The 25511-nt window shown below is 37.5% G+C and overlaps 1 protein-coding gene across 10 annotated transcripts in view; it reads left to right on the top strand.

Annotated features, from left to right (window-relative positions):
- LOC138007064 (histamine H2 receptor-like) overlaps nt 1–25511 on the top strand; it is a 60454-nt gene that overhangs the window by 2415 nt on the left and 32528 nt on the right. For 3 of the 10 annotated variants that reach the window (XM_068853766.1, XM_068853764.1, XM_068853765.1), the window contains exon 2: nt 21362–21490. The exons of 2 other annotated variants lie outside the window; for them this stretch is intronic. The gene's annotated coding sequence lies outside the window, so the exon portion shown is untranslated. Of the gene's footprint in view, nt 1–21358; nt 21491–22606; nt 22650–23404; nt 23445–25050; nt 25147–25312; nt 25331–25511 lie in introns of those variants that run through there. 5 more of the 10 variants (XM_068853767.1, XM_068853769.1, XM_068853770.1 and 2 more) reach the window with 5 other exon arrangements.

The raw sequence follows: 25511 nt of genomic DNA, 5'->3' as shown, positions 1-25511 counted from the left end.
TTTTTATTATAATATTCCCTGCAGTTTTCATCAATAATTCGTTATTCGCACTGTAGCCTAAAGATAACAACCAAATAAGGATTATAATATAAGTCATTAAATGGTCTTAAATGAGGGATCTAATGCTTCTGAAAGAAAAATAAACCTTTTAATTAACACTGCTTTTAATAAAAGGGAATAAATAATGGTAGAAAATAAGTTGGAGAATTTAAAACTTCTAGCACTGAATGACAGGTTTTCTCCGAAGACTTAATTTATTATGGTCAATATAAGTTCATCGCCGGTTCCTGTTGTTGTTAACTAAAGCGAAACCAAAAGAAATTGTCATTTATCTCAATTGAATTTTTTTTACCATATGTTTTTAGGGTATAAGATGGCCTTAACTGTAATTTTTTTTACCAGCACACACGTGAGAGCCTTAGTCACAATATTCTCCTACACTTTCAAAACTGAGTTATTACTTTGAGGCCACCTACAGAGGTAGAAATAAATGGAACATAACTGCACCAGAACAAGACATAAATTACGCTGCAGACTAGGTTCAAATAAGTCTTCCAAACAAATTTATTTTTAGCGCTTATAGACGGGAGGTTGGCCTTTTCAGGTATTTTTCTGAAACAAAGTTCCTACAGTATTTTAATGTGGTAATCCAAATGATGGACTTATTTCAAACTTTGTGCGCAGGAGGATAACACAGTATCAAGAAAAGCGTTCATTATTAGTGTGTGTGAACATGGCATTAAAGAGCAATTTTTAAATGTCAGTGTTAACGGCGATTGCTGCATCGGCGGGGAATTTTCATATTCCGATGAAACAATGGATTCGAAATGACAAAATTCGCGCGAGCAGATGACAGTTTGATTTAGCTTAATGCCAATAGCAATGCAGTGGTGGGTGATTTGTGAGCTGAATGCTTTGGCAATGGGCCGGACTTGTCCAAAAAAGCAATTTAAAGCCTGCTGGTTCAAAAACTCCTTTGTTTTCTTAACACTATATGTCAAGTGCCAGCTACCTAAAATTTGAGAGTTCATCACTTTGTGAATAATTATAATGCTCCAGACTTAGTGTGCCACTCTTTCTACAATTGGAAAGAAAAGAATGAGTTTGTGCAAGAGACAAGGTCTGGAAAATCCGACCATTTCTCAAGATTTCCAGCTGTTTATGCGGCATCCCAGAATTTATCCTTGTATGAGATCTCATCAAATCCAAGGGCCGGGAATCTCTAGATTTAGATTTTGATTCTTCCTTTGAAAAGCGGGAGATTTGGATTCGAAGGTATGTAATAGGTGATTTTGCATCCGGCTATATGTACTTGACACTTCGATTTATACTAGAAAAGAGAGTGTAGCAGCAAGCAGAGACCTTGCTTCTCGACAGAGCCATATAAACAAAGGGTACCGATTAGGCCTTGGCGGATTGTGCTAAAAAATAGAGGATATTACATGGCCGCTTGGGATACGAATTTTATCTTCGAGTGCTGAAAGTATCTCTCGCAATAGAAATATTAATGTAGTAGAGAAGAATTATATTAAAGCACAAAAGTATCGTACAATGAAGAGGAAGCTCGCGTTTAATTGGCTAATCGTGTTCGTTACCATGACGACACCTATATTCTCACATGTGAAAGATAAAAAGGATATGTTCACTGCTCGCGGTGAAGATATGATTTTTTAGTAAAAGGAAAAATTATGGTATTTCATCAGTATCTATATAATCAAGTGGCATATTATGCTATTAGCAGTACTCGAAATTTTGCCAAATTATGTGAAAATTATGCCAGAATTCCGAAATTATGCTCCGTCACAAAATAACGTTGATTCTGTACATATAGGAGCGCAATAACGACACCAAATGTTGGATGGGAAACCAGAGTGCTCCAAAAAGTGCTAAAATTTGTTAATTATGCCGTGGCAGTGCTCGTTTAAAAATATATGCTTTTTTGCTCCAATTATGCCAAAAATTATGCTAGCACAGTCCGCCAAGGCCTAGTACCGATTGTTAGTTGACAACTGGTATACTAGTGTGCCATTCTTTCTACAGTCGGAAAGAAGAGAAATTTTAGCTCGTGGAACAGTAACGGCAAATCGAAATATCTATCCAAGAGCAATGTCAACCAACGTTGCGAACATGTAAAACGTCTTGTCATACTCGGAGAATCACTTTTCGGACTAGCTGATTCTGGCCAAATTTTGATTATCAAGAGTATGACTAATATATAGATTTAGCCAAGCCTAAAAGCGGAGCTCCAGGGTTGTTTATTCTTACTGGCTAGGATTAGTGAAAACTAGACCCTCCGTGAGGGTACACTGGGTTGCCTGTGGTACGTGCAGCGTTCCACGCAATTTTTTTCCAGTTTTGGGGGGGGGGGGGGGGAAGGGAGGGGGGGGTCACCCAGAAGTCATACCAGAAGCCATACCAGCAGAGGCTCTTTGGCTCACAGGTCCTCACACGTTCGTACGACGAAACATCCTTTTCTGAGGTTAAAAACCTGGCTACCGGCCTATTAATTAATCATTTGTCAGAAAGAAGAAATTCCTGTCCTCTTTAAAAAAAATTGACACGCATTGCTTACGTGTGGTAGTGAAGTAACACAGCCATTTATTCCATAAAGTCAAGTAAGCTGTGTGTTGTCTTCCAGGAGATTCAAGTTGTCCTTGCGTAACATGTAGCTCTAACAGTGCACGATATTGTTTTGGTATTGTCTATCATTGTAGTGCCATGGTAGAAGTCTTGGGTAAATAGCCTGAGAAGACATGTGGTTACTAGCAAAGTACTGAGCCCAGAAAGATTGAAGAAAATAAATGGGAAATGAAAAACATTGTCTTCTGGGATGACATGTTGACAGTTGTCTTTGCGTAATATGTAGGTCTAACAGTACACGATATTGGTTTGGTATTGTCTATCATTGTAGCGCCATGGTAGAAGTCTTAGATAAATAGCCCCTTGAGAAGACATGTGGTTACTAGCAAAGTACTGAACCCAGAGAGATTGAAGAAAATAAAAGGGAATCGAGAAACATTGGCTTCTGGGCTGACATGTTGATCATGCAACTTCTTTCCACCACAAGTGTAAGCGTGCACTGACAGCATCTGACAGCTTTACAAACAAAAGTTGAAAGCTGAAGTTGAAAGCTGAAATTAATACCTGTTCGGCGGGGTTAGTAAGAAATATACCACTCAGTAACAGAAGCATAGGACCGAAAATTCTATTTTCATGCTATCAACTGCGAACCAAGCAAGATACAGATTTTGTTAGCTTGCTTTATGCAAAACAAATATTGATGTAAAAGTAAATAAATATGGATACACAATTTTTAAGAAGAGCAGAAGGAAGTTTCAGGACGGTCGATCGAGAATAAAATATTTTGCCATCGGTAACAAAATCTACGACATGAAAACAACATTAATTTTGAACCACGAATATAAAAAGTTACCATCAGCGAAAAACAGTTTGGGAGATTTTAGTTGTTTTGTTGTAATTGTACAAGTTTGGCTGCACCGAGTAAATCGCACATCGAATTCAGCGGGTGCTCTGATCAAGTTACCGCGTTATTTTACCGCGGCATGTTTACTAGCGAAACAGTGAAGCAACTGTGTCAAATGATGCCAAGCTACCGGGTTTTTGTTTTTGTTAGTTTTCTTTTTCTTTCGATTGTTATAAATTTTGACAAGAAATATGCGAATTCAACACAAAGATCACAATCGCCCAACTCTCTGAGGTTGACCATTGTTTCTGGAAAATCAAAAATTTACTCTCCAAGACAAGGTTATTTATCACCAGGTAATTCCATCGTTTTGGTAATAGCAGCTACTTTATTATTCATTAGCGTCACAATCTTTTGACGATTTTGGGGGTCATTTTGTTGAAACTCAAGCACGCTTCCAACAGACCTGTTTATTTTCGTGACTTATGCGTTACCACAAAAATTCTCCCCGTATCACATTTCCACACATGTATGCAAATTTGCTAAGCTCGAAAATTACACAACATGATAACTTTACAAAAGCTGGAAATTTCACAGAAATATTTTCCACCGAAACATTTATTGAAACAAGCAACATATTTGCTATAAGAGGCAAGAAACCCTTCCTATTTCAGTTGCGTGCGTGCAAGCGAAACCCACAATCACAAAGCAGATGCAATTAAATAAATTTCTGACAGTTCACATTCAACCCTTTTCGTAAGAACCTTGACCGTAAATAATAAAGCACAAAAGAGACAACAAGCTTTCATTCAAGTAATTTTTCCCTGTCACATTTACAATTTTTTTTAACCTTTGCAGAGTTGAGTACAAAATGAATGTTACTTGCCAGACAAACAGGCAAACTTTAAATAGATGCCACGTCAGTAAACACTGTGAGACACACAACAGAGATCACAGATCTACCTGTGGTGTTCGATTCCTTCTCTGTCTTTGTTGAACCCGTAAGTTACCAGAGAAATTTCCATTTGGTTTCAGTGTTGTACGTAACACCACCTTAGGCTTGGCGAAATATTAGAAGCACAGCATATTTTGATTTCGGCTCGACGGGCGAAAGATTCACGCTGTCGAAGTCCATTACTGGTCGCTTTTAAGATTCCAGATCTTTATGTTTCACCGCCTGTCTTGACGTTCCATTCTTGAGCTCCATATGGGTATATTTTCTTTAAAGATGTACTAAAACGCCATTTGCGTTACAATGACTTCCGACGCCATTACAGGTTAATTGTGCAGAGCAAGCTACGCATTACCCCAGCCCCCTCAAACCTAACAAAATATGCACAGAAGACTCTATGCACAAAGACACCACTTAGCAGGGGAGTGACAGGCAAGACTTTTACCGACACGGAAAAAAATACTAAAACGGAAATCTACCCATTTTCCGACTGGGTTTGGCAACCCAGTAATAAAAGGCTTTGGAATTGTCCGCCTTTTGGTTTTCCCGGATATTGCTTAATGTGTCATTTTCTTCGCTGCCTAACTAGTGCATTCCACGGCTAATTTCACCCGAAAAACCGACTGATCGCACGAATCACGAAGGGATGAGTGCGATATCGGTTTTTCCAGCGAAATTTACTGTCGAATTCACCAGTTAGGCAATTAATTTTTCTTGAATTGCAATAGTTTTAAAAGGAAACAAGCAAATCCTCAGCAAGCGAACGGAAAAGGAAAGAAACCATTTCGACTGTCAAAAGGCAGCGAATAGAAATCACGCTAAAATTAGAAATCACAGACGTATTATAGCTCGTGATGTGACAGATCTTCTTTGTCGGTTCAAGGTCAAACAAGGAGTTTTATTGATGTACTTTATTCTACTTTTTCTCTGAAAACGAGATCATTTACACTTTGATGTATTTCATTGAAACACGCCAGGTTGGCTTAGAACCAGAATTGGCTACAAAGGACAAACTTCAAACAAGATCTCCAAAACGTGCTCTAAACAAACTATTGCGATTACATGTTTATAACATACGGGAAAAATTTTATTTTCAATGTCGAGGCACATCAAAAAACAGTTAGCCAAGCGGAGTAAAAAAACCTCTTGTTCCCTCGCATTTTAAAGTCAAACAAACCAGCAAACAGATCAATTATTTCTGTCCAAAAAGAGTACAGATGATTGTTATTTAATTCCAGTTGAGAATAAAAATTCGAGTTTCATTCCTGAACAAAGGAGAAAACGACTAAACCACTTTTTAGAAATATGCATCCACTTGAAATAATTCATCTGTAGAAATAGTGTCCAAGAAAAGACTTTGTGGAGAAACTTCTGCCACCAAGTTTGAGCTATTACTGATGTACCGTTTTGTCGTTATCGTTCTCTTTCCCTCTTCTTTCGTTTCTGTTCTTCTGTCATAGGCCGTCCAGGCATCTTGCAATCTTAGTAGATTCAAAATTAAAACTTATGCCAAAAATTGCAATTAAGAGCAAAAAGCAGCACTCAGCTTTAAGTTTATATCCCTCCAATGCTTGACTTGAATAACTACGTAGCCACCAATGTGTCCTGACCACTGCTATATTTTGTCAAACCTGGATTGAAACCAGCAAAAAATGCAATAAGAAAATATTTTCCAAACCGTACCTGAACACGAAAAGCATCGACTGTCAAGAGCTTTTGTTGACGTAGCATCGCCGTGTAGCCGCGTCGAGCCACAGAAAGAGCGCGAAAAATTAAGCGTCGTTTATGCTCAGGCGTGAGTGCCTGACCTGGCTTGAACCTGCGATCCAATCAACAACCAGTCCCTGGTCAGCATTCAACTTCAAAAAAAACAGCTGACTTGAGCCCGCGATATGGTCACGTGGTACTGATCAGCGGATACCTTGTTTTAACAGGTGTCAATTGACCATAACATTGATGTCCAATATCAAAGATGTATGCTGTAAACTAGCTAGAGTGTCAGCTGGAGTATTGCCTCCTGGATGAGCTTAGGCTTTGGTAGATTGTGCCCGAAAAAAAAGCATATTATGCTTTTAGCAGTGCTCATATTTTTTAGAAATTATGCCAAAATTATGCTCTCTGTCACCGAAATTATGCTACTTAGATCTTGAGTAAAATAAAGATCTCCAGTAGCTTAACTCTATCAATTTTGACTTTAATGAACATTCATATAGTCCACCTTCCAGTCTTACAGTCTTTAACATCGCAAATACGCATGTGCGCACCTTAAAAAGCCAATGATTAACAAATGCTATCAAAATCAACCGTTTCTGGGTTCTGAATCCGGGTCAGAAAGTTTTAGCCCGCATATTTGTTTTAGACGCCATCCAAGCAGAGCCCTCAGTTCAGTACAAAGACAACTATACGTGTTGTTAATCTCTGTGTTATCGGTTATTGTACTGAAGCATTACGCAAGCCTGTAAGTAGTCCGCGAGAGCATGCTCTTGTGAATCGTTAAACGATGAGTTAAGAAAAGAGAATACTCGTTCAGCGGCTGCAGACGAGGGCTGCACCAGCAGAACCTTCATAACTGCAGAAGACCAATGGGGTGGGTATCAGATTGTTGGTCGCTGGAAGTGCTGGAAGTAGATACAATACAATACAATACAATACATACTTAATTGACCTCTCCCCATAGGGGCTTTTCAGGGCCAATGAATCAACGAAACAACAGAACACAACAACTACAACTGTTAAGAATCCCAACTGGCCGGAGGCAAACCAGTTGGCTATTTACAAGTGCAGCTGGGAAGTTGAACCAGGGACTACCAGGAACAAATTCAGCGAGTGGTCAGAGCGGGTCTTGAACCCGGGATCTCCGGATCTCAAGGCAAGCGCCCTAACCACTGGGCCACACTGCCTCCACTGATGATGTACTCGAGTAGATGTACTCGAGGACCACGCCATCTTTGATCTGTGGCCTGAGGGGCCAGGCCGCCGAGCCATAAGCGTGGTGGCTTGAGGAGAGTCATGCACAGGGAAACCTGGTCTGCCAGACCATATTTGACCATGGGCCTTAGCACATACTTCAACATTTTCCAAAAACAATACAGAAATAAAACACAAACTGAATTATTCTAGAACTATGATGGGTTTTTTTTTTGTTTTCAACGCATAAAAGCTCGGATTATGCTAGCAGTGCTAAACTGAAATAAAGGCTTAAAATAATGCTCGTTTTGCTAAATTATGCTTAAAATTATGCTAGCACAATCTACCAAAGCCTCGGAGCTCTAAACTTGAGCCCGTGATATGGTTACGTGATACTGGTCACATTGGCATACATGGAGGGGTGGACGTACGTACGGATGTAGGTACGTACGTACGGACGATCGATGACGTCATGGCTAAAAAATAAAAAATTCTCGCATCGATGGGTTCCCATATTTTCTTAATTGTGGTGCTCCGCGAGGGCACCTTCGGCGTGCGCGGAGATCCACTAATAAAATTATTTAGATTTTGACAGTGATTTTGCTCTGCTAAAAAAAGACTCCCTGTTTGTACATAAACTTGATTTTAAGACCAGTTCATATGTAAACAACATTTAGTCCAACTTTGTTCTTCAAAATCGAGTATTATGGAACAAGACGCCTGGTGGCGTTCTACGTAGGATATTGGTGTTTGTGTAAAATTTGAAGGTTGGTTGCAAATATCACTGATCCCTGAAACCGACTAAGAGTCGCAAGGGACGTGGTAAAAGCGCTAAGGAAGTCTAAATTTGATGATGAGGAGCGCACATTTCCTTTGAGACTTCAAGCTTTTTCATGAATCGATCTGGGTGTGTGATATTCAATAAAAACGATTTTATTTACAGTGAGAACCGGAAATAAAGGCAAGAAGTGTAATATTATCGTGTTCATCGCTGTTTTATCGCGCTTGAACGACAAAATCAATTTCAAACGAGTCTTAGGGTGCTAGTTCGTAGCGCAGACGAAGATCACTTGAACGGTTCTTTCATCTGCAAAGTCACTTTTAGAACGGAGTAGTTCGAAGAAGGCAAGTGTTGTGTGCGTTGGAAAGTCCGTGTGAGGTTTCCCGGTTACCTTTTGCCAGAAAAAATAAGACATGCTTGTTGTTTGCCGATATGACAGTATCAAGCCAAGAGTTTCGTAACAAGCACGTGGCTAAGTACTATATCCGATTACGATGAAAACGACACTCAAGCAAATAAGACGTGGTCTGCCACAGGCATCTCACTTAAGATTAATGTTTTATTGCCTTTCTGGATTTTTCGAAATTTTTCTTTGAAACTTGCGCAAAAAAATATTTCCATTGAATGAAACTACAGAAACTCCTCCTTATAACAATGTATGGTTTTATGGGGGTTCAATTTATTTCAAACACTTGGTGGGCAAAAAAAAGACTGTCGAAAATATCAAAACCCCTATCCCCACACTCCCGTATGGGTTAAAGGAGAAAGCAATATTTGGAGGCGCACCATCATCGCAAATTATCCGCCAACGCTTCAGTCTAAAATTTTAGTGAATCCTTGTAAACAAAGAGACTTCGCATTATATTTCACATTGTAGATTTAATACTTCACTAACAGGGAGGTGTAATTAAAAATTCTCACATGTTTCTCAGATTTAGAAAACAGTTATTTCTATCATTGAACCAATCTAGGAACTTCCTTATAAATTAAAGGCCTTGGCAAAAGAGAAGTCCATAAACGTTTGTTCTATAGAGTCATCCCCGCCACATTACAAGTATTTACTGTCGGGCTTAATGCGAAATGTAAAAAGCTTGTTTTTGGTGCAATCATCCAACTGAATAATTTAAATTGAAAGTTCCTGGTACAACTTCGGTGTTAACTTGGAACATTGAGATCATTGGCTATCATTCATTGTGGTTAGGTTTTTTTTTTTTTTTTCACTTCCTCGTTCTGATTTGATCTACGGTATAAATTTTGTTGTTCAATGAATCCGAGCCGACAGAGTTCAGACAAGTGAAATTAACGCAGCTAGTTGAAATTAGAACAATAAAGGTGAATTTTTTGCATTTATATCATCAGTAAGTAATTGCATGATTTTTCTGTCGTGCAATTTGGAATAAATAATAAATTTTCAAAGATTACAAATTGCACTCGCCCAACGTTTAGGGTGATCTCATTGCTTAACTTTTAAATACCAACAGGAACTATTCAAGATGAATTTAAAATTGACCATTAAAAAAACAGAGTTCTGGCCATGGGTTATGTCACAAAACGTGCTAAGTAATTACTTGGGCTTCGTGGGTATTTACCCGGCGTCGTCCTTTTTCTAAAAAGGCACTTACGGCGTTTCTGCGCAAGCGCGAAGTATCAACCGACTGCCTGTGAAATCTGGATACGAAAGTGCCAGCAAGTGAATACAAACAAAATGGCGTACCAAGGGAAAAATCTAAAGCCGTAAAATTTGGAATACGGATGGATAAATGCACGAGCAACGGGAATGCGGTAAATGACAGAGAAATCTTGTTTTGCTTTTCACTTCTTGTTGTTTTAAACTAAGTTGTACGGCTATTATTTCTCGAGGATCAGCTTGGAAACAGGCATTGCACACAATTGCACCCGTAACAGATCGTAAAATCACAGACATTTGATTACCGTAAACTCCAGTCAGCTAAGGTTCTAGCTATTTAGTCACGGAGCTGTGATAACTCAGTGTCTTCCGTAATGTAAATTTTACATTGCATGTTCAATCAACTGACAGTAAACTCATTTTTATAAACTGGAATGATTATTTGTTAATCGGTGTTTTATGAGCCTTCTGAAAACGACTTTCCTTACATTATATACATTGACCCAAAGCTATTTTCCTGGAAGGAAGCATTAGGTTAGGATCGATTGACCAGCCATTTTGTGCCCCCTCGTTCCTCCGCGCACACCACGGCTGGATCACTGGTCCAGCCAATTCTATTTTCCACCAGTCAGAAACTCGCCTGCCTGCCTGCCAAGTACAAAATACAATTGGCTGAATGCAAAATACAAACGACGTGGACCAGTGATCCAGCCGTTCGTTGGGAGGAGAATGGTAACCACAATCCCAAAACGGCTGGAAATCGAACCTAGTATTAAGTACACAACATATTTTGTTTTGAGAATCTGCTGTACTTAATTTTCACAGTGAGACTATTTGAATGCTCTCTTGTGGGTTTATTTCTTATCTCATCGATGACTGCAATTTGGCAATTTCCGAGTTGCTGTTTGTCTCGGTTTCGAAGTGCGCCTTGAAAGGGAAATGAGTTTGATTTGCATAAGAATACACAACTGTCTTGTCGATGTTGTTGTCTGATTGCCAACAGGGAACCACGGCATGTATAGTGCCGTGCCCATATTTTTACAACTTGTTACGACTAAAGTTTTGCTAATGAAGTTGCAAATTGTCTGTGCTTTGTCGCCTTCATTCTTGTTTCCCAATCCCCTTGTCCAGTTCACAAACTTCCTCCAAATCACTCGATGTGCCACTTCGCCAGACAGTAATTAGCCTTAACTCGAGCGATGCTAGTAAATGTTTCCAAAGCATATTTTGAAGATGTATTGGAGTACAAGGAAACTCACAATTATCGTGGGACGCTTTAAAGTGACCAAAAACGTGATGAGTATAAAATTAAAGAATACTGTATAATACTTATTTATTAATGAAAGTAAAAGGCAATAACAAAAACCGGACGAACTAAATCTTTCTGTGCACCACTAACTGACGAGGGTCCTGGGGATGGGAAAGAATATGGATCACTGCAGCCAGCTCTTACACTAGTCAACAGCGCCACATACATTGTTAAACGACCAAATCAATAATCTGTGAACCCTACCGCACAATAATGTACTTTTTAACACAAACAGACACGGTATTCAGCAACAGTAACAATGCTGACATTAGGGAATAGGCCACTTTCGACATATTAAAATTCAGCTTGAAAGAGAGGTTTAGAGGACAAAGACAAAGGAAAGTGGATGATATGCTAATATGTTACACACTCATTGCAACTTGTTTCATGCGACTACCTCCTAAAAATAGTTAATATCAAGTCTTTGGAACAACGCAGGCAATTCCAGTCACTCGTTATGTTATGTAAATGCTTGTACAGCCACGGAGCACCCTATATTAGCAAGTTTTTTAATCTTAAGAATGTTAAATACAATTCACGTGGGCTCAGCACTAGGCTGGAACTCCCCCCATTCAACTTGGAGTATATTAATCGATCTTTTACCTTTTTGTTTAGTAAACTGTGGAATGCGTTGCCTCCAATGGTTAGAGAATCTAAAGATATTGTATCTTTTAAGCGGGCTCTTAAAATTCATATGACTTGAAAACAATTCTTTTTAATTTAAAAAAAATGTTGTAAATAGACGAATTGCTAGTTAGTATTTGGTAGAGTTTATTAATTTATTGATTAATTTTATCCTTTTATATTTTGTACAATTTTATTCTTTGCATGACATAAGCACACACGTACACGTTTTAACGAGCACTTACGAGCTCCTTGCATAAATAAAGCATTATTAGTATTATTGTTTTTGTCCTCTGTGCCTCACTATCAAGCTGAATATTGATATTTTGAAAATGGCCTATTAAAATTTTTAGACGCCAAAATCAACCAAAATCTGAAGCTAAATACGAAATAAAACCACGTCATTACCGTTAGGTATTTCAAACACCATTATGCCATTTTATATCCAGCGATCACTATTCCAGAGCTCTAAAGCATCGCACAATAAGTGTACAAGCCAATGCTCCGAGTACTGAAAATGTCCCAAGAATCGAATAAAATATCTTACAAATTCTTGGGGCCGGGGTTAAAGAGGTGTATTATGGGATTTGTGCAAGTGGAGAATGTTGCTTCAAGTGGAATTGCAGCCTGATGGAAATCACCGTGCAACGTGAAAAATCGGCAAATTATTTTTGATTGTAATTCTCGCTAATTTGCAGCTGCCTCTTACGGGACAGCTACAATTTTGCAGATAATTAACACGAATTCTGCTTACCTTTTAGCTCTTGGTTTGTCTGAGTTCTCAATAGCCGCCATCTTTGTTTCAACACTTAAACCAATCAGAGTTCATGTGGATTTGACTTTTTCGTGCAAATTCCGCCTGTTTTCCGTATCATCTTATTCATACACTTATTCCCTTACCATTACAACATGGTAAGGCATCAAAGAATTGTACTGTGCACTTAGCGGTACTCGAACTCGGACCCAGATCTGTAGTTCTGTGTCTTCACCACTACTACACTTCAACGACGAACATGCTCAACCCAACGCAGTTATTTTCATTATATACTTTTGTATAATAAGTCAATTGATATCCATGTATAACAACCAAAACTAATCCTAACTTGACCGTAATTTAATTTTTCTCAAGGCTTATTTTAGGCTCCAAAACAAGTTTCTTCAATTCATCTCAGTGCATATTTAACCTAGGTAAAATGAGGATCACCAATTTAACCTACAGTTGGTAAAAAGGGATTCAACCTGAGACCGGATTTTACCGGCAACAAATACACTGAGGACGACTAACCTCCTGGTGCTATGACCTGGTCTCTTTTCTTGCAGCTTATGAAACAGTGCATGCATCCTGCAGGTTCATGTCAATAATGATTTACTCAACTTAGTATGTAAAGAGAAATTTGTTTTTAAAACCCAGGCTTCGTAGGAAATCATTAGCTGTTTTTTCGGATCACTGTTTAAAGGATGCACAATATACGTTACTCTTCATACATGTTTAACCCGGCGGTACGCAAAAAGCCTTGAATCTAGCCGCAATTGTTATCCGCTGGCCGGTATAATAAGCATGATTTTTACAATCGTTTGCTTCTTGATAACTTTTTTCATTAAAATGCGACATCCACACGGTCCACGTGCAATATCAAAAACAAGCCAATAATCGGCGAATGCTTTAACCTGACTTATTTGTAGACCGACTGGAATCGCCGGCCCTGTCATTCATTAAAAAATATTGTATATTAAACTAGAAAAAAATTAATGGTCTGCGTTTTAGAATATGAGAAATAGTACAGTATTACCAACAAAGTATTTTTCTCAGGTTATACGGAATTTCATTCCAAAGGCATAAAAATTTATACATATATAGATATCTGTCTATCTGTCTGTAGATATCTATCTACACCCTTTTTCTTCTCATCACCTATAGATATCTTTATATCATGAAATACGACAAGTGTCAGCAGGACGCCAAGCAAGACTTTTCCTTTACATGGCTGTGGTTCTTCCTCATGAATATGTGATTTGTTTTTGTTCGTGACTAAAGCAATACTTCAGCACTATTTTGTCCAACACTTGTACAAAGAGATCCGTGCAGATGCTATTTTCTTTAATCGCTATGTTCAACAGAAGATAATTAAAACACCTTTTCTTCGAGGAAATATTTTACCGTCTTCCTTTTTATCATTGTGAGCCAAATGAATAAACAACTGCAGAAGCATCGGGATCACCTTGTTAGCAACAAACATCAGATTTTGCAAACAGAAATGCTAACTTCATGATTAAGAAACTATTCCACTTTGTAAAACTGTCATTCTTCTTTCATGCGGCAAGATCTTTATAAAAGCCGGTTGAAAAAACTGTTGTTCCGCTTCCTTTCCGCAGAGAAGGAAAAGAATGGTGTGCGCTATCGAGGAAACCTACTATCTCAATGCAAATTCTTCTGTAAATAAGAATTAATTGCGTTTTCGAAAAATGCCTTAGGGTAAAAATTGTAAGGAACTCTAACAAAATTGCATCTCTTTGCTAGTGAAATATGTAAGTACTGACAAAAAAAAGCAATGTATGGAAGGACGTTTTTCTTAATTGCCCACTGTAAAACACTTGTTATCTTCTTAGGGAGAAATAAAGCCGCGGCGGAAATGAAGAGGCACTCATATGTAATCTGAAAGCTTTGGGCTGAAAACGATGCGAAATGAAGGACTCTTTATCGATTGCATATTAAAACTATGTTATTCTTTGTTTTGGATGAAAACACTCTCCCTGTAGTGATTCATGTCTCCAAAAATTAAATGTAGGGCAATAATATCTCTGAACATTAATTCAACTAAATTTAATGAAAGCGAAGATCTTTAATTTGTTATTGTTTCAGTTTTCTTCATTTCGTTTAACTTAATACCTGCGGATGGGAAAATGAAAAATAAAATTATGAGCAGCAAGAAAACAGAATGTCTTTCAGGCATTGGAGCATCTTTTGTCAAATCTTCCAAAACTAATTTTGATGTCTCTCCGTCGAATAAACACCTACACGTTTCAAAAGCCAACTTCTCAAATTGTCATTTCTTTTCTGTGATTTCAAAGGTACCGAAGTCTTTGTCAAAATGTTAAGGAAAGACAGCCGGTAATCATGATATTTGGTGCCAGAAAAGAGTAAAAACTTCAGCTGTTTATATCACTTGCCATCGTTTAACAGAGTAAAACGATGAATCTCATTGAGTAACTGATTTTAGTGATATCATCCTTTCCTTGCAAGTACTGGGTTTGTAATTATATAATTCATCTGTTGTTTGGCGCGGTTTTGTCCTTTTAGAAACGTTGACATCTGGAGTGGTGAAATAACATTTATATTCCCTATTTCAAGTGAAATTTCTTTCAATTCAGAGATCAGTTTCAAATATTTCGACTTTTCATTTGAAACAAAAAAATTGAGAATTGGTGCAGCAGCTTTGTTTGAAATTGAGCTTCGGAATTCACTGGCGAAAAATGTCTGCGCATGAGTCGCGCAATATGGCACGTGATACGTTTCCGGGACTATCATTGGCTCTCATGAGACAAGCACTCCCGAGGAGAACAGAAAAATGGCTGCAGTTTGAGAATCGGTAGCTTGTTGTTTCCGTTCTTTTTAGAGCGATCAAGACTAGTTTTAACGCCAGTTTCAAGTGGAATGTATTCTTAGAGAACGTTTATGTTGTGTAACACGTTTGCAACTCCAATCCAACTAGTATCTTCGGAAAATTTGCTCCTGGAAAATTTTATTTCGTGGGAAAAGAACTGAGAAACAGGTGAGTTTTTTACGCAGTTTTTAATGTGGAAAGTTTGTTGCCACGGGGTACAAAAAGGTACTGTAATGTGCAGAAAGGAGGATTCCCAAGGTTTCCGTTCATGTGTGAATTGGCTTGTACCAGGTGGCAGGGAAATGGCAATATTGTTCAACGTGAAGGTTATTTTTTTCTGCGTTACTTCTTACGATCGGCACCTCGACATGAATGATCAATGATTTGACCAGATGTTAATTTGATTTTGAATGTGATTGTGTCATTGGGAACGTAACCCCAGTATCAAGTATTTTAAATAGGTGCTTTTAAGGTCATTTATATTCCCTTTTCTGGTGAATGTCTAAGTTATCATACTTTTTAGCAGTCACAAGCCAGTACAACTCACCGATTCGTGCGTTGAAATAGTTACCAAGTTGAGCTACCAAGTTGTGGATTTGCAAATAATTTGAGTTTAAGGCACGTTTTACCCCTGCCAAAATCCATCTTAGTTAAAACAATGTTTGGAAGAACAGAAGTGTAGGTACAGATGTATATAGATATCAATAGATTCAGGTTCGTGACTGTTTTTCAAATCTTTTTTTGAAGACTAGGGTACTGTCATGTGTTGTTGGATCAAGGAATCTGTATTGAGTCAAGTATGGTTGACAGTGGAGAGTTGTTCCTGAAAAGGCTGAAAGGAAGCGTTATTGCCATGGACATTTTTTGGTTACACCCCACATGTTCGTTCTTTTCTTAGATGACAAAATTTATTAATATATGATGTGATCTGGAGCTGCAGCTAGAAACAGTGACAATCCCATGCACAAGGGCTCATTGGGTTTGATGGCAGTAAAATAATTTTAGTAATAATTGTGTTTAAAGTTTTTACTTCTCTCCTTGGTCCTGCTGGACTTCAAACATGCTCTACCATTTTGAACAAGGAACTTGTCAATCAACTGTTACGGTTTGTAATATTTGCAATATGATCTTTGGATAGCAATTGATTTCTATTTCTTATCTCTTATGTGTACATGTAGATATCCTATGTCTGTCACACAGTTAGTTTTTAGCTTTTATTTACTGTAATGTATTTTTATTATATTTAGCACATGATCCCACAAGCAAGTATTACTGCTTTAATATTGATTGTGTTTGAATAAAGGATATTGTTGTCTTGTCTTGTAGATAAGGCAAAACTGCCTCAGTTTTATTTGCATTATTATTTCTGAATGTTACTTTTAAAGGGAAAACCATTAAAAAATGCACATAGTTTGCAGGACACCAGGAAAAATATTCAAAATATTCATTGATTTGAAGTTCCTGAAGCAGGCAAATCTTGAGGAGTTTACGTAACGATATTTGGAATATACAGCATTTCTATTTGGGAATGTTTAAGTCCACAGAATTTATTTTCTTTATGTTGAGAACTACTGTAAGAGCTGTCAGGTAACTCAAATGGAAATTTGACAGACCTTAGTTGTAATTCAAATTATTATTAGTACAATTTTGGTCGTTAGTGAAACATAATATTTTAATGGGACATTTTTTAGTGAGTGATTAACTTATTGAATCCTGGGGGTTCCCCATTGACGAGTAAAATCGTTTGGTGTTAGACAGAGTAAAATACTAAGAATGGCCGGTTTAGGGGTGAAAGGGTTAAAGAGCGATTATTAGTTTGACATTCTTTTTCTTCATTTGAACCAAAACAAGTGATTAATCATCACCTCCACCATGCCTTTCTTTGCTTTGCTTTGGCTTTTAGAACAAAGTATCAAAGTTGAAGCTGGTGGCTCAAGGAGTAAACTTTGCAAAAAAGTTAAGTTAAAAAGACTTTTATAGTATTTCAGTATTATTGTAGAACAAATTTGCATTTATCATTAAAGTCATTAAATCAATGAGAAGCCAAACATGTCAGGATTCAGTTTGCTCAGGAGGGGTCTTCCCTATGAAAATGGCAGGCCACTTGTTGGAATTTTTTTTTAAAAACAACTCTTAAAGGTAACAGAATCTTGTTTTGTTGATGTAGACCAAAGAAATCTAACCCGTTAGAGGACCCAGTTCTAAATTGACAAATGACTGGCATTTTATAATTCATCAGTAAAAATTATTTGCTCGCTTACCAAATTGTTCTACAGTTCCAGTCATTTTTCAGATTGATAGGCTTAAATGTACGCAGCAACTTTGCCAGCTGTTTGGTCTCAGTATCATAAGCAGTACAAATCCACAAATTGTTCTCCAAAAAGTAACAACAAGAACCCCTGTCATTTTCGTAAGGGAATCCCCTTGGGGCAGTTTGTTCACTTTACCATCATTGTTTAACACTATCCAGGGACAAAAGCAAGGATGGAAATTGATTACAGCTTAAATGGATTGGACCGCTTTTTTTTACTTCTTACACTTACTGCATTCAACTTTAAATTTATTCATCCTTGGAAATGGTAGGAATGATTACTATTATTAGAGCAATTGCTAAAAATTCATTGCTCCTAATTTTGAAATATTTTTTACATATGGAAAGGTAACAGGAGTTATTTCTGTGAACAATTTTCCAGAAAACTGCAACATGGGATTATGCCCCTTTCAAGTGTAGCTTTGTATGCTTTTGCTCAATGTCTTTGAACAATTATTGCAGAAATATGAAGCTATGGTTTTTTTAAAAAGTTGAATCTAATGGAAGGGGGGGATTAACATTATTGAAGCAGCTGTGTTGCAACCAGAGTCCGCAAAGACAGCTTAAATAATTTAATGTACTGGAAGTACTTAGTAGGCCAGCGTAAAATTTGGGAAAATTTTTGGAGGATGGCCCTGAATCACCTTCAACAAGTTTTCTAAACTTTGAAGATACCGGTACCTAATTTTATCTAAATATCTTCCTGCTGTTTTATTGCTGGAAGATAAAATCAATTCCTGATTAAGTATTTTTGTTTTCACATTTACCCACTACAATGTGGTGAAAGCGTATTATTAGCTGTAGTAATATTTTGTTACAGTAAAATTCTCCCTGCTAGTAAGCTGAATGTCTGAATGAAATTCTCAACTTAGAATATCGTTGTTTTGGCTATTCAGAGTTAACCTAATCTATGTTTATTTCTATAATTTGGAGGGAAGCAAACAATTGGCATTTTGCTTGGAACAACTATAGCAAAATGTAATTGCAACTAAAAGTTTTCCTTCTAATGTACCCAATATGAGGTGCTATGACATGTTAAGTATCATTTTGGTTCTTAGTGCTGCTAAATTCACTTAAAAATTTAATTTTGAACGACTGAAATACATTTCTTAATTTTCAGGGACCTAATGCATTTCTTTTTTCCCTTCGGTCTTCATAAATTTGCCTCTATGGACCACTTGAATGGCAATTTTAACAACTTAATTTTGAAAAAAAATGCGAAAATCTTAACATTTAGCTGCGGGCCCCCGCGGAGACGTGCAGTGTGTAAATATTTAGGTGGAAGAGAAACCATTTGGAAATTTAGTGGTATCTTTTCTTGCTCCACTTTTTAAAAGATAAACGCATGAATTGAAATCCAGATGGAAATACATTAGCCGATAAGCTCCACAAACGAATTTCCCCTCAAATAGTGTCACAGCAACCGAGACTCGCGTTGACCTTGAAATTTTTAAAGAAATTTCCCTCGCAACACTGTTGGCTTAAAAGAGAATCTCGCTGGCATAGAAACGCACTAGGCATTCAAAACATTCATCCGTTTTAATGGCCTGAAAAACGGTCCTTTTTTAATCGACGGAGAGCTGACAAACACCCGATGGCAGCCATGTTTGATTTGAGCTATTGAAGTCACATGACAAGGCCTCGACCAATCAGACATTTTTCGCCAGTGAAGATCGTGAAGGCGTTGCTTAATCCGAGCATGTGCTGCAAGTAATGAGCGTCCTGCAGGAAAGATCTTAATTTTATTCTCTTCGTATAATATCACTGGTTGTGTCTCTAAAAGAAGATCACGATGGCAATGTATGAATTTTTGGTGCAACTTGTTGTGCGACAACTGATTTCATCAACTTTGGGGCTTTCAGTATTACATATCAACAGGAGAATACCAAAGTTGTTGTATTGTTACTGCCTCCACTGAGAAATCAGAACAACCAGACATGAGGCATTCATCGCAAGCTCATATTTATTCAAAAAAATCGATTTCCAAGGTAAGCTTTGTCGCATTTTATAGTTGTGTATCTCTGACTAATAAGTGCTCGTTTTCGATTTTGTTTCCACCCTTTGTCACAGCTGTCCTATCTCGCAAGTGACTTTGTTTATATTACTTGTGAATCGGCACAGCAAACTTCCAGTTGGTTGTCCGAAAAATCAATTTTCTACAGTTTCAAAGAAAAACAACAAAACAAACACGATTTTCAGTCTCAAACCCTCTTTTCTCTATATTGTTTGTCATACATTTTCGGTCGTTAAATTTATTACTCTCAATCGTTCAGATACAGGAATGTTTGCTTTACACTTCCTGATACTGTGTGTACCCATGATCCCGCTCTCAATCTTGCCTGATGATTTTAGAGATCTTACAATCTAGAACTCCGGATTTCCAATCAAATATGGAAATCTGAAAACGGATTTTGTCGAGGAATTTCACTAATTGGAAATCCATGTCAGGAAGGATTTCAATTAGTGAGATCCTCGGCAAAATCTCCGTTTTCAGATTTTGTGTTCGATTGGATTTCCGAAGATCCAGATTTTAAAATCGAAATCCGGATTTCCCAATCGAACGTACACTTAGGCTTCAGACCTTTTCCATTGCGCATGATCTTAAACGTTATCCTGAGATAAAATTAACGCATCAGATAAAAGCTCAGCTCACGCTGCTGAAAGTGGAAATAAATTTTATTTTAAACTTTAAAATAAGGCCTAACGCAATAGTTAAAACTTCGGAATCAGCAGATCGGCGAAAGCATGTGCTTTTCATTAGTTTAAACAGTAGCTTTAAGCCTTATTTGAATTTGAATTTTTTTTTAAATACTAATGAAGGAAAACTTCACGGAAGAGACGCTTGTTCCTTCTTTTTCCGCGGCATTTGTAATGTTAAAGTCATTCATAAGGGTTTTGGATGATCTATTTGACTGGTTCATTACCTTTAACATACACCAACTATACAATTTGTCGTAACTTATCGACAGAAATAAAAATGAATGACCTTAATTAATGCCATTTACTTGCTTTTGACATTGAAGTGCGACATGCATGACAGAAGCTAAGCGGTTCCATTCGTAGACGTAGCCATCTCCCCACTGGAATTCAATACTCACCTTGCAGTTTTTTACATTAGGTAACCATAAAATGAACAATCAAGTTTACCTCATAACTTCATAGCTTTCACAGCTTTCGCGAAATCATTGCTACTACTACACAATCCAACCGCCATTAACTGAGCAATACTGTGGTGAGAGGAAGAAGGCTCACAAGGCTGGATTTATTCACCTTTAATCCGCGCTAAAACTAGCATGTATAGTTTTCTTACCAAATTACAGACCTAAGTCGTAATAATTGCATGACCCTAGGATCGGATTCGTTCATTCAGGAAAGTTTTTGCGCAGTTAAACATCCATGACTTTACTATGACTAAATAAACAATTTCACCATATCAGTACGTCTTAATACGCCTACCATGTTACTGATATGTGATGCAAAAAAAACCTTTTACAAAGCCGCTAAAAGGATTTTGTTTTCACGACGAATAAAAAGTATAAGAATCTAATGGGGAAAACGCCGGACTTGTTAGTTTGACTGCGGTTGTTTGCCCTCAAAAACTCATTTTTTCTTGGCTTGCATTAGCTTTGAGTCAAAGATATTGCTTAACACAATCAGGGTGATTCCATTGCTTAGTTTGAATGCTGAAAGGACGAACCTCAGCATTAATTGTAAAATGACAAAACTAAGTCTAAAGTGTCTTATTTTGGCCAGTTACAAGTTGGCAAAGAGACAAATGTGTCAAGAGCCATATTCATTAATTTCTTAAATATTTACGAAAGCAGAAAGATACACTACTGACATCTGCAAGGGAAGCTCACTGAAGAAGAAAAAAGGATGTGAGAAGCCGATTCATAGAAACTATCAACACACACAACGATGGCATCACGCAACTGGATGTGACGATAAATCTGGTAAGCTTCGGTCAAGTGCTGTTTTCTATTTTCTTATTATTTTTTGCTGGCTTTTTGCTTATTAGGAGAAAAGAGGGGATGTTAGGTGGTTCAATTAAGATATGACATAAAGCGAAGTGGCCCATGTTGTAGCTGGCTGTTAACAGACAGAATAGAATTAAATGATTTATTTAAATTGGTCAGATCCCAAAACCTTCAGACACCGTGTCATCATTTTGTGCTGGTTTTGCTCTCTGTTAGGATGAAGGCAAGCACGTTCAATTAAGATGTTTTATACCGAGCGAAGAGGTCCAAGTTGGCGCGATAAAATTGTAGTTAGCTGTTAACAGTACAACAAAATTTATCAGCGCTAAATAGATTCAAAAAATTAGGACAACTTCAGTGGTGAACGAAGAAATGAGTAACAACATTGGAAGAGCCGTGCAAGGGAGGTATTGACGTCCAATGACATGCATAGTATTTCTTGTAATTCAATGAAATGCCGCTATCCTATAGCATTCGCAACTTTCCAAAGGCACTGTAACTAGCAGTGCCCTTTTGATTTTTGGTTGCGTGAGCGTCTCTGTTTGACAGTATATTTTCGACTTTACAAGATAGGAAGGGACTTATATTTGGGGGTTAGCCTGTTAGGACTTTAACATCATTTCCTTTAACCATAGTAAACAAAATAGGGATGATAAATAATTGCGATATTCACTCCTGCAAAATAGAATATCAATTAATGATTACAAAAGACGAATAAAATGTTTTGTCGCATTGATGCTTGCAGCATCCGCAAAACGAAATATATAATTCTAAATTTTACGAGTGTTCAGTATGGGCTCTTCGGTGATTCATCACACATTAAAATGAGATACCTCTTATTACTTACTCTTGCTCAAATATAATGACTACGGAAGGACTACTTTCTTTCTAAAGAAATTTGCACCACTGTAATCTCCAGCTAATTTTCGAAAAGCAATTTTTAGATTTATATCAAATCATTATGTGACCTACACATAAAAACCGAAATACCTGACGCCATCTGCCCAATCGGATCCGCTGACCTAATTCAGCTTTTCCACGTCCACTTCTACTCTGACATCACTTTAAGGTAAAAACACGCTTTTGAAGACAATGAATGTGCTCGTGAATTCTTAAAATATCCATTTGTTTTAATGTAAGTATATTTTGAAACTTCATTTTTCGTTTCCCGTTTCCTTTTCGTAATCGAAAGGTGGGCAAAATGTAATATTCACAGGAAGCAGACTTCGTTCTGAAAGCAAAAATATGACATTTGGCAAATATTTGACTTGTTTTGCTGTTCGCGAAGGCCAGTTGCTTTCACAAACATTACAGCAATACATTTGTCAATGTCGAGCCATGAAGATATGGTTCACGACAGTTATAGGGGATATGTATTTTTCTTACAATACTAAATCGATTATCGGGGTACGCTGTATTTTTTCTTACAATACTAAATTGATTATCGGGGGATACTGCATTTTTTCTTACAATACTAAATTGATTGCGTCTACTTTGAAATAGACTCCATACAGAGCGGTAAATTTAGTCTTAGATTTTCATATTAGCTTAAAAACAGCGAGGATAATCGATTACTTCTCGGTAGGAGCACATCAATTTGGGGTAGCTTTCGAAAAGAAGAAGCGAAAACGCGCGGAAGCAAATAGACCGTAATTAGCTGTAACGAAAATAAGGCAAAAGACTTGGCTAACATCAATACGAGGGTGAATATGACGAAGTAAAAAACATAAGATAATTTGTTTGTTTTGCATTGAAAAATGAAAAAATCAACGGAATTATTGATTGAACACTAAAGCGAAATCTGACAACAACGTCTTCTTATTCTCGCTGAGATAAACGGAATGGCTGGGCAAGGCAACAAAGCAATTCTTATCTGAGGTGGGTGTCGTGACGTCTCACTAGTTTCTAGATGAAACTGAAGATAAAACTGGTAGGAGACTAATTATTATGCCTAAGATAGTATTAGTAGTATTTCTTGACTGGACCAGACAAATTCCTTTTCCAGATATAGATAGCACCCTAATTTAGCAAGCTCTAGTGACGTATATTAATGTGATATTCTTAATCACAGAGACGGGCCTTCGGAATTATTTCCTTATGTCTGTGTTTCGTCGCTTTATCGAAACACTAACTACGTTAGGTAAATCGAGGTTTCACTGGAAATGAAATTCTTCAACCCAGAAGAAATAAAACATAAGTTGGAACGAGTTGTTACGCATTACTAATCAATTGTAAAGTGGCCAGAAATTACTTTTTGAAGTTTAATAAAAAGTACTACATCCAATTATGTTGCCGCCACTTTCTGAAAAAACAGCCGGAAACAATGTCATTCTATTTACATTTATAAGGAGAGCAATTTTCGCCGATAATCACATTCATTCATGGCGCATTTCCATTCGCAATGATGAATATAAAAGCTCAAAGGCACGGGCCCAGTGGTTAGGGCGCCTGCCTTGAGATCCGGAGATCCCGGGTTCAAGACCCGCTCTGACCACTCGTTGAATTTGATCCTGGTAGTTCCTGGTTCAACTTCCTAGCCGCACTTTCAAATAGCCAACTGGTCTGCCTCCAGCCAGTTGGGATTCTTAACAGTTGTTGTTGTTCTGTTGTGTCGTTTCGTTGTGTTTCATTGGCCCTGAAAATTCCCTATGGGGAGCGCCAATTAAGTATGTATTGTATTGTATTGTATTGTATTGTAAAGAAAAACTCTTCTATAGTTCAGGCAGTATTTTAAAGAGTTTTTACAGTTTATGTGCGATTTAGCGGATTCGTAAAGAATTGAAATAATTGCTTCACGATACGAATAATGCCGGCTTGTCTTGGCGTGGGATCTTTTAGAGAGAAATACCACTGAGTTCCAAAAGCAGCATAGTGAAGGGGTGTAGTGAAAATATCTTATAAGTGTGAACTCATCCATTTCTATGGCGTAGCACACTTATCTGGTTTGTCATGACGTGGGACCTCAACCAGATCTGTCAAAATTGCAATGTGTTGTTTCTTTTCCAAACAATGAGAATCATGAATATTTTACAAGCTATGAAGCATCTGTGTCGTGAAGCATTTCTTTTGACGTTCTGAATCTTTGTCAATGGCATTTTAAAAGATCGCAATGGACTTTTATTTACATCCTCAGTGTATATCGTTCAAGCTTCCCTAAAAACAACCTTCCGGTATTCTGCAGCCAAGAAAGACTTAAGCACCGAAGTGATTATTTAGACAACAACAAAGGCATTTCAGAAAATACAAGAAGAGGATCCCTGTCAATATTTATGCAAGAAAACACAGCTCAGAAATGGCAAAAGTCAATGATACCTCTTGATTTTCCATTTAATTTCTTCAATACGAAGCAAAAATGAACACAGCTATCCTTAAACCGTTGTACATGGCCTCAGATGTCTGATATTTTGATATAAAAGGTTTAACCGAGTCGGATTAATTAAGTGTCTCGCTGAGTGATGTGACTTAATGGCTATCGCAAGTGGGTTTGTTAACAAACAGGGATACGTTTTCCATTAAACTAATTGTAGTCCGTCAAGTGCGTTCACGTTTCATTCGTTCATTTCAAAATAACCTCGAGCGTAAACAACTGTTGGCTTCGTAGCACGGTTCATGAAATTACTCTTTTTCTACGGGTAAGGAATTCTATTACTCTAAGATTAAGTCAGTGGACGTTAAGTGACCCTTGGGGGACTTGTGTGTGTATGTAACTGCAATTAGATACATTTGAATATCACTGCAACACAAACTATCTTTATATCAAACAATATGTGCCGTTCCTTTTAAAAACAATAAGTTCGTCACTTACGCCAGTCGAAGGTAAGTTAACCTCATGGTTATTTACCTGATATAAAATGAATCTTTCAATTAAGCATCTATTAGATCAAGATGAATCTCTCTTTAATCTTTTTTGATTCTTCAGTGCCTTGAGGGGTAACACGTATTGAAGCTCATTGTTTGGAAATCGAGATTCATTTACCACGTATTTCTCAACGAAATT

The sequence above is a fragment of the Montipora foliosa genome, chromosome 6 (assembly GCF_036669935.1).
Source record: "Montipora foliosa isolate CH-2021 chromosome 6, ASM3666993v2, whole genome shotgun sequence".
NCBI lineage: Eukaryota > Metazoa > Cnidaria > Anthozoa > Scleractinia > Acroporidae > Montipora > Montipora foliosa.
Note: the sequence above shows the minus strand (reverse complement) of the source record. Positions and strands in the feature narration are given on the sequence as shown.